This window comes from Salmo trutta, chromosome 38 (genome assembly GCF_901001165.1).
Source record: "Salmo trutta chromosome 38, fSalTru1.1, whole genome shotgun sequence".
NCBI classification, from domain to species: Eukaryota; Metazoa; Chordata; class Actinopteri; order Salmoniformes; family Salmonidae; genus Salmo; species Salmo trutta.
Genome location: NC_042994.1, coordinates 3,714,172 through 3,725,680, shown reverse-complemented (window position 1 = coordinate 3,725,680; position 11,509 = coordinate 3,714,172). Strand labels below are relative to the sequence as shown.

The 11,509-nt window shown below is 38.9% G+C and overlaps 1 pseudogene; it reads left to right on the top strand.

The window, feature by feature from the left end:
- The first annotated feature begins 1,530 nt into the window (after positions 1-1,530).
- On the top strand, positions 1,531-11,419 carry LOC115177731 (ras-related C3 botulinum toxin substrate 2-like; annotated as a pseudogene).
- Positions 11,420-11,509: the final 90 nt, after the last annotated feature.

Genomic DNA, 11,509 nt, shown 5'->3' with positions numbered 1-11,509 from the left:
GACTGACAGTTTTAATCAGGGCTCGTATTCACAAAGTGTCTCAGAGTAGGAGTACTGATCTAGAATCAGTTTAGGCTTTGAGATCACAAAGAACAAGACATGGGGGACCTGATCCTAGATCAGCACGCCTCGTCTGAGATGCTTTGTGAATACAGGCCCAGTTCCCATTGGCACATTTTGTCAGCATCATTTTCACAAGCCCCCTGCTTGTAACATTAGCTCTATATGTTACAGTATTGTATGTGTATCACAATTAGCTGTTTTATAATATGCCAAATAATAGGCAGACATTTCCCCAGCCTCTGTCTCTTAAACAAGTGTTTTTGGTGAAGGAGGAAGGAGGTTATGGTAAAACCCAGACAGGCTCATCACTAGGAGTTTTTCCTAGGGAGTTTTTCCTAGCCACCGTGCCTCTTTCACATGCATTGCTTGCTGTTTGGGGTTTTAGGCTGGGTTTCTGTACAGCACTTTGAGATTTCAGCTGATATACGAAGGGCTATATAAATAAATTTGATTTGATTTGATCACTCTCTAAAACACAAGCTGGCTTCCTGTAAACCATGTGACCTACTCTGGTTGCCATGGTTATGAGCCCTTGTCAACCTCTGTGACCTCTGTGAGTAGCACGCTGGATATGAGTGTTTGTAAAAATGACACAAATGGAAATATTGAGTACAAAACACACTGAAAAATGACATAGTATTTGTGTTTGTTTATTTTCTCATATCTAATGTGATGAAGAAGCAGGTTGTTTTCAATGAGGAAGAAGATAGACTGAGAAATAGAGACCTGTAGTCATCATACTAGGAGGCTATGCTACGTCTTCTTGAACAACGGTTCAGTGGAAAAACAAGATGTCCGCCGATGAGAAAGATGATAGACTTGGCTTAAGTTGGCTATATGAGGTTCAGGTATTACTCAACACCCTGACGTACTTCTAAACCAAGTCATGATGTTGATGAAGTTGAGACATGACAGGACACGTTGGGGTAATGGAATGTGATTGGTTGATTCACCTTGAAATATGCTTACTTGTTGTTTATGGCCAACCCCAGCTTCCTTTGTTCAGAGTGGAGTCGTTTGTTCAGAGAGGAGTCGTTTGTTCAGAGAGGAGTTGTTTGATTGAGCTGTTGGATATGGAACAGAGCCTTGAAAATGAGTCAATGTTTTCATTGTCTATTTCATGTGTTTAAACGGTGTGGAGAACCCACTGGGCACAGACGTTATTTCAACGTCTAGTTTGGATTTACATTTGGTTGAGTTGTCAACTAATGTAAACTCAACATGAAATCAACAAAAATGTCATCAGGTCATTGTATTTAGGTTAAAAGTTGACGACTTTTTGCAAATTCAATCAGTTTTGTACGTTGATTCATTGTCCTCACGTCTTTTCTTTCCTCAAATGACACGGAAACAACGTTGATTCAACCAGTGTTTTCACAGTGGGACGTTGCATTTTCCCCAGTAATGGTTAAGGTTATAGCTGTTTAAATGACCACTGAGTCCTATTGAAAACGTTGATGTGTATTGATGTGTATTTTGTTTCAGAGCTGTGGGGAAAACATGTCTTCTCATCAGCTACACAACCAACGCTTTCCCTGGAGAATATATCCCTACTGTGTGAGTACACACACACACACACACACACACACACACACTTGATATGTACAGTACACTAGAAAAGTGTGTGTGTTCTCTCCCTCAGCTTTGATAACTACTCAGCCAATGTGATGGTGGACAGTAAGCCAGTCAACCTGGGTCTCTGGGATACAGCAGGACAGGAGGACTATGACAGACTGAGACCACTGTCCTACCCACAGACGGTACACACACACACACACATTTATTTATATATATATATAATATACACACACACACACACAAACCTAATCGAGTCCGGTGTCCTATATTAATGCATAGAGCTCTCTCTCTCTCTCTCTCTCTCTATCTCTCACTCTATCTCTCTCTCTCTCTCTCTCTCTCAGGACGTGTTCCTCATCTGTTTCTCTCTGGTGAGCCCAGCCTCCTATGAGAACGTCAGAGCCAAGGTGATCATCTCTAGATTCTACCTGTATCTATCACAGTCTGGGTTGGCCTTCTAAAATTCAATCATTCATTCATTGAAATTTCCCTATTATTTTCTATGATGTCTTTTCAACATGTTAATTGGTCATTTAATATTCAGCCTGCAGAATTGACTGAACTGAAGTTGAATTAAGTCCCATAATACATAAAGCTGTATGGAGGTGAATTAAATTGAGCCCTAATTGAAATGTCAGTTAGTATTCAAAGTGCATGTCCTACTATTGACCACTAGATGGCGGTGTGTCCCCACACTGTCAGGGGGACTGTCTGATCCGACTGTGTCGAGCCTTCTCTCTCCCCTATTACACTCCTCTAGTCCAATGAAAGCACTTTGGATATTTTTAAATATCTTTTCATTATTATTTTCAAGATCTTTTCATTATTTCTACATAGTCTATTCAGCGTTGCGACAGAACAGTGTGGGTGTGAACTGTGACACACACAAAACAACAGCCGTCATCACAACAAAGACCTTGACATTTTTTATTTGAGATATTTTTTCTTCTTTTATTGGTTTCCACATATTAAAGCTAGAATCCTTAGTTGCAACATCCATTTTTGGACGTATAAATGACTAATATGTAGCTATTGATTGTTGAAGAATATACCTTATAAATGCCTCATGAGCTTAGATTAACTGTCGTACCCCATCAGAACCCCAAATATAAGCTTACTTTACTCAAATGTAAACTAATACTGTATAGCCTCAAAACATGTTTAAAAATGATACATTTGATATCATGGATGGTCAGTCCTTGCATCCATCGCTCTGTCTATGAATTTGAGAATGGTTACATTTCTCCAGCCCCTTACCGTAGTTTTTTAGCGAAACAGGGGCAGTTTGTTATTGTTTCGATTAAGGATTGTAGCTTTAATGATGCAACATAACAAAACAATCATTTCCTTCAGGTGGAGAGAGGCTGGTGGTGTGACATAAATCTCAAATAGGACTTATTTCACACTGCAATAAGCCATGAACATATTGATAGCAAGCATTGGCCTCCATAGTGAGGGAACCCACCCCTCCTCCGAAGACCCCCCCCTCCCCCCGTGCCCCCGCTCCGTCGCCCAACCAGACGATGAAGGTGTTAAATATCTATTAGATGTATATTAATATCTATTAAATATCTATTAGATGTCAGGTGCATTGGTGACCCACTCCCAGGCCTCTCCACCCTTTCCCCAGAGACCCACTCCCAGGCCTCTCCACCCCCTCCCCAGAGACGCACTCCCAGGCTGCTCCACCCTCTCCCCAGAGACCCACTCCCAGGCTGCTCCACCCCCTCCCCAGAGACACACTCCCAGGCGCTCCACCCCCTCCCCAGAGACCCACTCCCAGGCTGCTCCACCCCCTCCCCAGAGACCCACTCCCAGTGTGTCCTCCCCTCAGCAGCCTCCACTGACAGAGACCCCTCCCAGTCCAGCTCCTGACACAGATGTTAATAAATATATGTTTGTTGTCAGTTGAAACAGGTCAGGTGAACCAGGTCAGGGGAACCAGGTCAGCAGAGAACAGCACAAGGAAGGGGCCCATGGAAAAGGGCCGTGCAGTCCTGCCCAGGGTTGGGGAGTAACTGATTTCATGTAATCTGATTACAAAAAAACTGTGACTGTAATCAGTTAAATTACCAGCAAAATATTGCAATCAGATTACAGATACTTCTGAAAACTAGATAATTACTACTTGGATTACATGAAATTCAGAAAGGATGTTCTTGACAAAATAATTTATGAAACCTTTCTGTTTTCTCCATGACATTCAAATCAGCTTTAAAAGACGTTGAAGTTGAAGTTTGTTCCAGCTGAGTGAGTCTGACCAGTCAGAGACCACTATGATGACACCAAACGCATGAAAGTAATCAGATTACGTTACTGAGGATTGAGTATTCCAAAAGTTACGTTACTGATTACAGTTTTGGACAGGTAACTAGTAACTGTAATGGATTACATTTAGAAAGTAACCTACCCAACTCATATCCCGCCCCTCAAAACAAATGCCCCTCACAATGTCTGTCTGATTTAAGGGAAGTATAAATATATCAGTGGTAATATGAGACAAAGACATCAGAACACATTTATTTCATGTTACAACGGAGGTGTAGCAACACCTGGGTCTATGTTACCAATCAACAATGATGTTTCCTCCCAAAGGACATACTGGTTCAGTCTAAGTATAACACACAGGCCTCCCAAGTAGTGTAAAAGAGGTCTGTTTCTAGACTGTGTCCATCTCGCTAATAATAACTGAAATGAAAGCTAGACAGTTAAGGAGCATCGAAAATTACTAAAACGATGGAGAGAAGACTATTTTTTGCAAGTGTTGACGGTGATGAAATGTTATCGATTTTCAGTGTGGATTTTCTCCGGCCCTCGTGGATGAGCGATTGCGGCCCCCGGGTCAAAATGAGTTTGACAGCCCTGATGTAGTGTGTGATGGAGCAGTAAAATGAACCATCTGACCAGCAGGGTTACACATGCAACAACATCACACTTTGTTGTGCATGACCTTGTCAAGGCTGGAGATGAGCTGAAGAGAGCCTCTAGGGGCAGAGTTCCCTAGTCATCCCCAAACATCTGACAGAGTATGGACTATATGGAACCGGTATGGTTTGATCATGGGACACGACCAGAAGCTGGGCAGTAAAGTGGCTGGTCCCCCTGGCAGCGGTCACAGGTGGAGTCCGTGTCAGGGTATATGTAGATAGTCTATACTTGGTCTAGTGCATATGCGTAGTTTTAACTGAATGAGACTGTGTGTCGAACAGATAGAGTAGTAGTGATGTCACAATGACACACACACACACACACACACACACACACACACACACACACACACACACACACACACACACACACACACATATTCTATTGAGTAGAATCCACAGCCTTTTAGTCTCTTCTCATTCTGAAGAGACTCTTCATAACACTCAATGTGGATCTGGCTTTTAAGAAATAGCTAGTGTTGTTTGTAAGGGTTTTTCCCTATAGCTGGCCCACACTACACAATACACTCATGTTAATTCTGTTGCCCCTTCACTCTCTTCTCCATCTAATGTCAAAAGTATTTTTGCATTTTCTGTTTCTCCTTGCTGTTTTACTTCTGTCGCCATGGCGACCGGGTCCCTATACCGCAAATGTTGTTCTATGCCGATACTAGATTATCACAGAGTGTTGCTATGGGTCACAACATGATGGAATGATGCTTTCCCCTTTGTGTTGAGTTTCTATCCGTATGCTCGTGTGTGTGTGTGTGTGTGTGTGTGTGTGTGTGTGTGTGTGTGTGTGTGTGTGTGTGTGTGTGTGTGTGTGTGTGTGTGTGTGTGTGTGTGTGTGTACCGACATACAGTGTATTTATCATAGCACACAGTGTATCAACATACAGTATATTTATCATAGGACACAGTGTACCAACATACAGTATATTTATCATAGGACACAGTGTACCCACATACAGTATATTTATCATAGGACACAGTGTATCAACATACAGTATATTTATCATAGGACACAGTGTATCAACATACAGTATATTTATCATAGGACACAGTGTATCAACATACAGTATATTTATCATAGGACAAAGTGTACCAACATACAGTATATTTATCATAGGACACAGTGTACCAACATACAGTATATTTATCATATGACACAGTGTACCAACATACAGTATATTTATCATAGGACACAGTGTACCAACATACAGTATATTTATCATAGGACACAGTGTATCAACATACAGTATATTTATCATAGGACACAGTGTATCAACATACAGTATATTTATCATAGGACACAGTGTATTAACATACAGTATATTTATCATAGGACACAGTGTATCAACATACAGTATATTTATCATAGGACAAAGTGTACCAACATACAGTATATTTATCATAGGACACAGTGTACCAACATACAGTATATTTATCATAGGACACAGTGTACCAACATACAGTATATTTATCATAGGACACAGTGTACCAACATACAGTATATTTATCATAGGACACAGTGTACCAACATACAGTATATTTATCATAGGACACAGTGTATCAACATACAGTATATTTATCATAGGACACAGTGTATCAACATACAGTATATTTATCATAGGACACAGTGTATCAACATACAGTATATTTATCATAGGACACAGTGTACCAACATACAGTATATTTATCATAGGACACAGTGTATCAACATACAGTTTATTTATCATAGGACACAGTGTATCAACATACAGTATATTTATCATAGGACACAGTGTACCAACATACAGTATATTTATCATAGGACACAGTGTACCAAAATACAGTATATTTATCATAGGACACAGTGTATCAACATACAGTATATTTATCATAGGACACAGTGTACCAACATACAGTATATTTATCATAGGACACAGTGTACCAACATACAGTATATTTATCATAGGACACAGTGTACCAACATACAGTATATTTATCATAGGACACAGTGTATCAACATACAGTATATTTATCATAGGACACAGTGTACCAACATACAGTATATTTATCATAGGACACAGTGTACCAACATACAGTATATTTATCATAGGACACAGTGTATTAACATACACTATATTTATCATAGGACACAGTGTACCAACATACAGTATATTTATCATAGGACACAGTGTATCAACATACAGTATATTTATCATAGGACAGTGTATTAACATACAGTATATTTATCATAGGACACAGTGTATCAACATACAGTATATTTATCATAGGACAGTGTATTAACATACAGTATAGTTATCATAGGACACAGTGTATCAACATACAGTATATTTATCATAGGACACAGTGTACCAACATACAGTATATTTATCATAGGACACAGTGTATTAACATACAGTATATTTATCATAGGACAGTGTATTAACATACAGTATATTTATCATAGGACACAGTGTACCAACATACAGTATATTTATCATAGGACACAGTGTATCAACATACAGTATATTTATCATAGGACACAGTGTATCAACATACAGTATATTTATCATAGGACACAGTGTATCAACATACAGTATATTTATCATAGGACACAGTGTATCAACATACAGTATATTTATCATAGGACACAGTGTATTAACATACAGTATATTTATCATAGGACACAGTGTATCAACATACAGTATATTTATCATAGGACACAGTGTACCAACATACAGTATATTTATCATAGGACACAGTGTACCAACATACAGTATATTTATCATAGGACACAGTGTATCAACATACAGTATATTTATCATAGGACACAGTGTACCAACATACAGTATATTTATCATAGGACACAGTGTACCAACATACAGTATATTTATCATAGGACACAGTGTACCAACATACAGTATATTTATCATAGGACACAGTGTATCAACATACAGTATATTTATCATAGGACACAGTGTACCAACATACAGTATATTTATCATAGGACACAGTGTACCAAGATACAGTATATTTATCATAGGACACAGTGTATTAACATACACTATATTTATCATAGGACACAGTGTACCAACATACAGTATATTTATCATAGGACACAGTGTATCAACATACAGTATATTTATCATAGGACAGTGTATTAACATACAGTATATTTATCATAGGACACAGTGTATCAACATACAGTATATTTATCATAGGACACAGTGTATCAACATACAGTATATTTATCATAGGACACAGTGTATCAACATACAGTATATTTATCATAGGACACAGTGTATCAACATACAGTATATTTATCATAGGACACAGTGTATTAACATACAGTATATTTATCATAGGACACAGTGTATCAACATACAGTATATTTATCATAGGACACAGTGTATCAACATACAGTATATTTATCATAGGACAGTGTACCAACATACAGTATATTTATCATAGGACACAGTGTATCAACATACAGTATATTTATCATAGGACACAGTGTACCCACATACTGTATATTTATCATAGGACACAGTGTACCCACATACAGTATATTTATCATAGGACAGAGTGTACCCACATACAGTATATTTATCATAGGACACAGTGTATCAACATACAATATATTTATCATAGGACACAGTGTATTAACATACAGTATATTTATCATAGGACACAGTGTATCAACATACAGTATATTTATCATAGGACACAGTGTATTAACATACAGTATATTTATCATAGGACACAGTGTACCAACATACAGTATATTTATCATAGGACACAGTGTACCAACATACAGTATATTTATCATAGGACAGTGTATTAACATACAGTATATTTATCATAGGACACAGTGTATCAACATACAGTATATTTATCATAGGACACAGTGTACCAACATACAGTATATTTATCATAGGACACAGTGTACCCACATACTGTATATTTATCATAGGACACAGTGTACCCACATACAGTATATTTATCATAGGACACAGTGTACCCACATACAGTACATTTATCATAGGACACAGTGTATCAACATACAGTATATTTTTCATAGGACACAGTGTATTAACATACAGTATATTTATCATAGGACACAGTGTATCAACATACAGTATATTTATCATAGGACACAGTGTATTAACATACAGTATATTTATCATAGGACACAGTGTACCAACATACAGTATATTTATCATAGGACACAGTGTACCAACATACAGTATATTTATCATAGGACACAGTGTACCAACATACAGTATATTTATCATAGGACACAGTGTATTAACATACAGTATATTTATCATAGGACACATTGTACCCACATACAGTATATTTATCATAGGACACAGTGTACCAACATACAGTATATTTATCATAGGACACAGTGTACCAACATACAGTATATTTATCATAGGACACAGTGTATCAACATACAGTATATTTATCATAGGACACAGTGTACCCACATACAGTATATTTATCATAGGACAGAGTGTACCCACATACAGTATGTTTATCATAGGACACAGTGTACCAACATACAGTATATTTATCATAGGACACACAACGATTCCACACAGGACGAGACCTGTAATCATCTGCGCTATACACGCGGCACGAAAGCCAAAACAACAGAGCACAGGTACTCACACGACCAACGGACATGGAAACAATAATCGACAGGACAATGGTGAACAAGGGGCACACTTATATAATTACTAGGTGTGAGTAGTGACAGTTCTGGAGGGATCCGTGACAGTCTCTCTCTCTATAGTGGCATCCAGAGGTGAGGATGACTGGTGGCTACTAGTTGATAATAAAATATTTCTCCCTCCCTTTCTCCATTTCTCTCTCTCTCTCTCTCTCTCTCTCTCTCTAGTGGTACTCGGAGGTGCGTCACCACTGCCCGTCAACCCCTATCATCCTAGTGGGTACTAAGCTGGATCTGAGGGACGAGAAGGAGACTATCGAGAAGCTCAAAGAGAAGAAACTGGCCCCCATCACCTACCCACAAGGCCTAGCGCTGGCCAAGGACATTGGTAGGTCACCTCATATAATAATCCATTGCTTTTTATGATGATGGAGTTGTATTTTGTAAATTACTCTAAAGCACTTGAGTTAACAGCTGACATAAATAGGGTTTATAAAATACAGTACATTTGATTGATTGATATTTTGTTTTCCAAGTGTTCTATGACTAGTATTAAACGAGATAATCTGTACCAATCTATTCAGACCGGATCTCCTCAGATTCATATCTGAGATTAATGTTTACATACAGCATACTGTTCATGGAGAACGAAGTGCCTATCTGGGTTGTCTGCATGTACACAGTTCTCTCTCTCCCTCTCTCCATGGAAAACATACGTTTACATTGCAAAAGCAAGTGAACTAGATAATAAACAAAAGTAAAACAAACAATAAAAATGAACAGTAAACATTAAACTCACAGAAGTTCCAAAAGAATAAAGACATTTCAACAGTGTTGTAACAATGTGCAAATAGTTAAAGTACAAAAGGGAAAATAAATAAACATAAATATGGGTTGTATTTACAATGGTGTTTGTTCTTCACTGGTTGCCCTTTTCTTGTGGCAACAGGTCACAAATATTGCTGCTGTGATGGCACACTGTGGTATTTCATCTCTCTCTCTCTCTCTCTGTTTCCCGCTTCCCCTCCCTCCCTCCTCATTCTCTCTCTCTCTCTCTTCCTCTCTCCCCCTCCATCCCTCCCTCCGTCCTCCATCTCCCTCCCCAGACTCTGTGAAGTATCTGGAGTGTTCTGCTCTGACCCAGCGTGGCCTGAAGACAGTGTTTGACGAGGCTATCAGGGCAGTACTCTGCCCACAGCCAACCAAGGTCGGGAAGAAGAAATGTCTACTGCTCTAACAGGTGAGAGGGAGGCAGGGAGGGAGAGAGGGGGAGGGGGAAGAAGGGAGAATGAGAGGTAGAGAGGGAAGGAGGAAGAGGGAGGGAAGGAGGTAGGGATGGGGGAGAGAGAGAGAGAGAGTGAGAGGCAGGGCCTCTGCCCATAGCCCACCAAGGTTAGGAAGAAGTGATGCCTAGTTCTCTAACTAATGAGAGAGATGGAGGGAGAAAGAGAGGGCGAGGGAGAGATAGAGGTTTGGAATCTCTGAAACAAAGAAGGCTATAGTGGTCGATAGGAGGCTGAGAAAGCTAGAGAGTCTTTACCTGAAGTCTATCTACATTATTCTCACAGTCTGTTGATGTTGTTGTTTCTCTAGATGCAGCTAAGAGTGAAAACGGACAGTGAACAAACCAGGGAGCAAGATGTTCACTTAAAAAGGCCTTATAGTTTTACTGTGCTAGAAGAAAAAACATTGACTTATCAAAGCCTACATGGTTAAATAAATAGAAAATACTATAATTAAGTCATGTTGAATCTATTACAATGGTCTCTGATGTGTGCTTGTTTGGTACGGGTATGTAATGTATGATATAGGTGTTTTTATTCATAATAGGTGCACAATATTCATAATCTGAATAATATACCGTAATATTTTCCCCCTCGACTGTGAAGGTGGTATCTGACCTTGATGTAAGTGCGTACCAAATGGCACCCTATTCCCTATGTGCACTTTTGACCAGAGCCCTAGTACACTACATAGGGAATTGGGTGTTAATTGGGACACAGAAGAAATTGTGTTGGTATACAATTAAACTCAATTTGCATGGCAGTCCATGATCATCATCGTTATTATGAGTTGTAGTTTGATGAAGCCATCTGTTTCCAACCTCTATATAAAGGACTGCTTATCTGTAATATCAATCTGGAAGAATTGTGTTAATTAATTGATTAATGAAAGTGAAATTATTGATTGTGTCTTTGGGTAATTTATGCATTGCAATGAGGTCAACCCTATCCTGTTGTTGGGGTTAGGATGAAGATAAGTCAGAGAGAGAGAG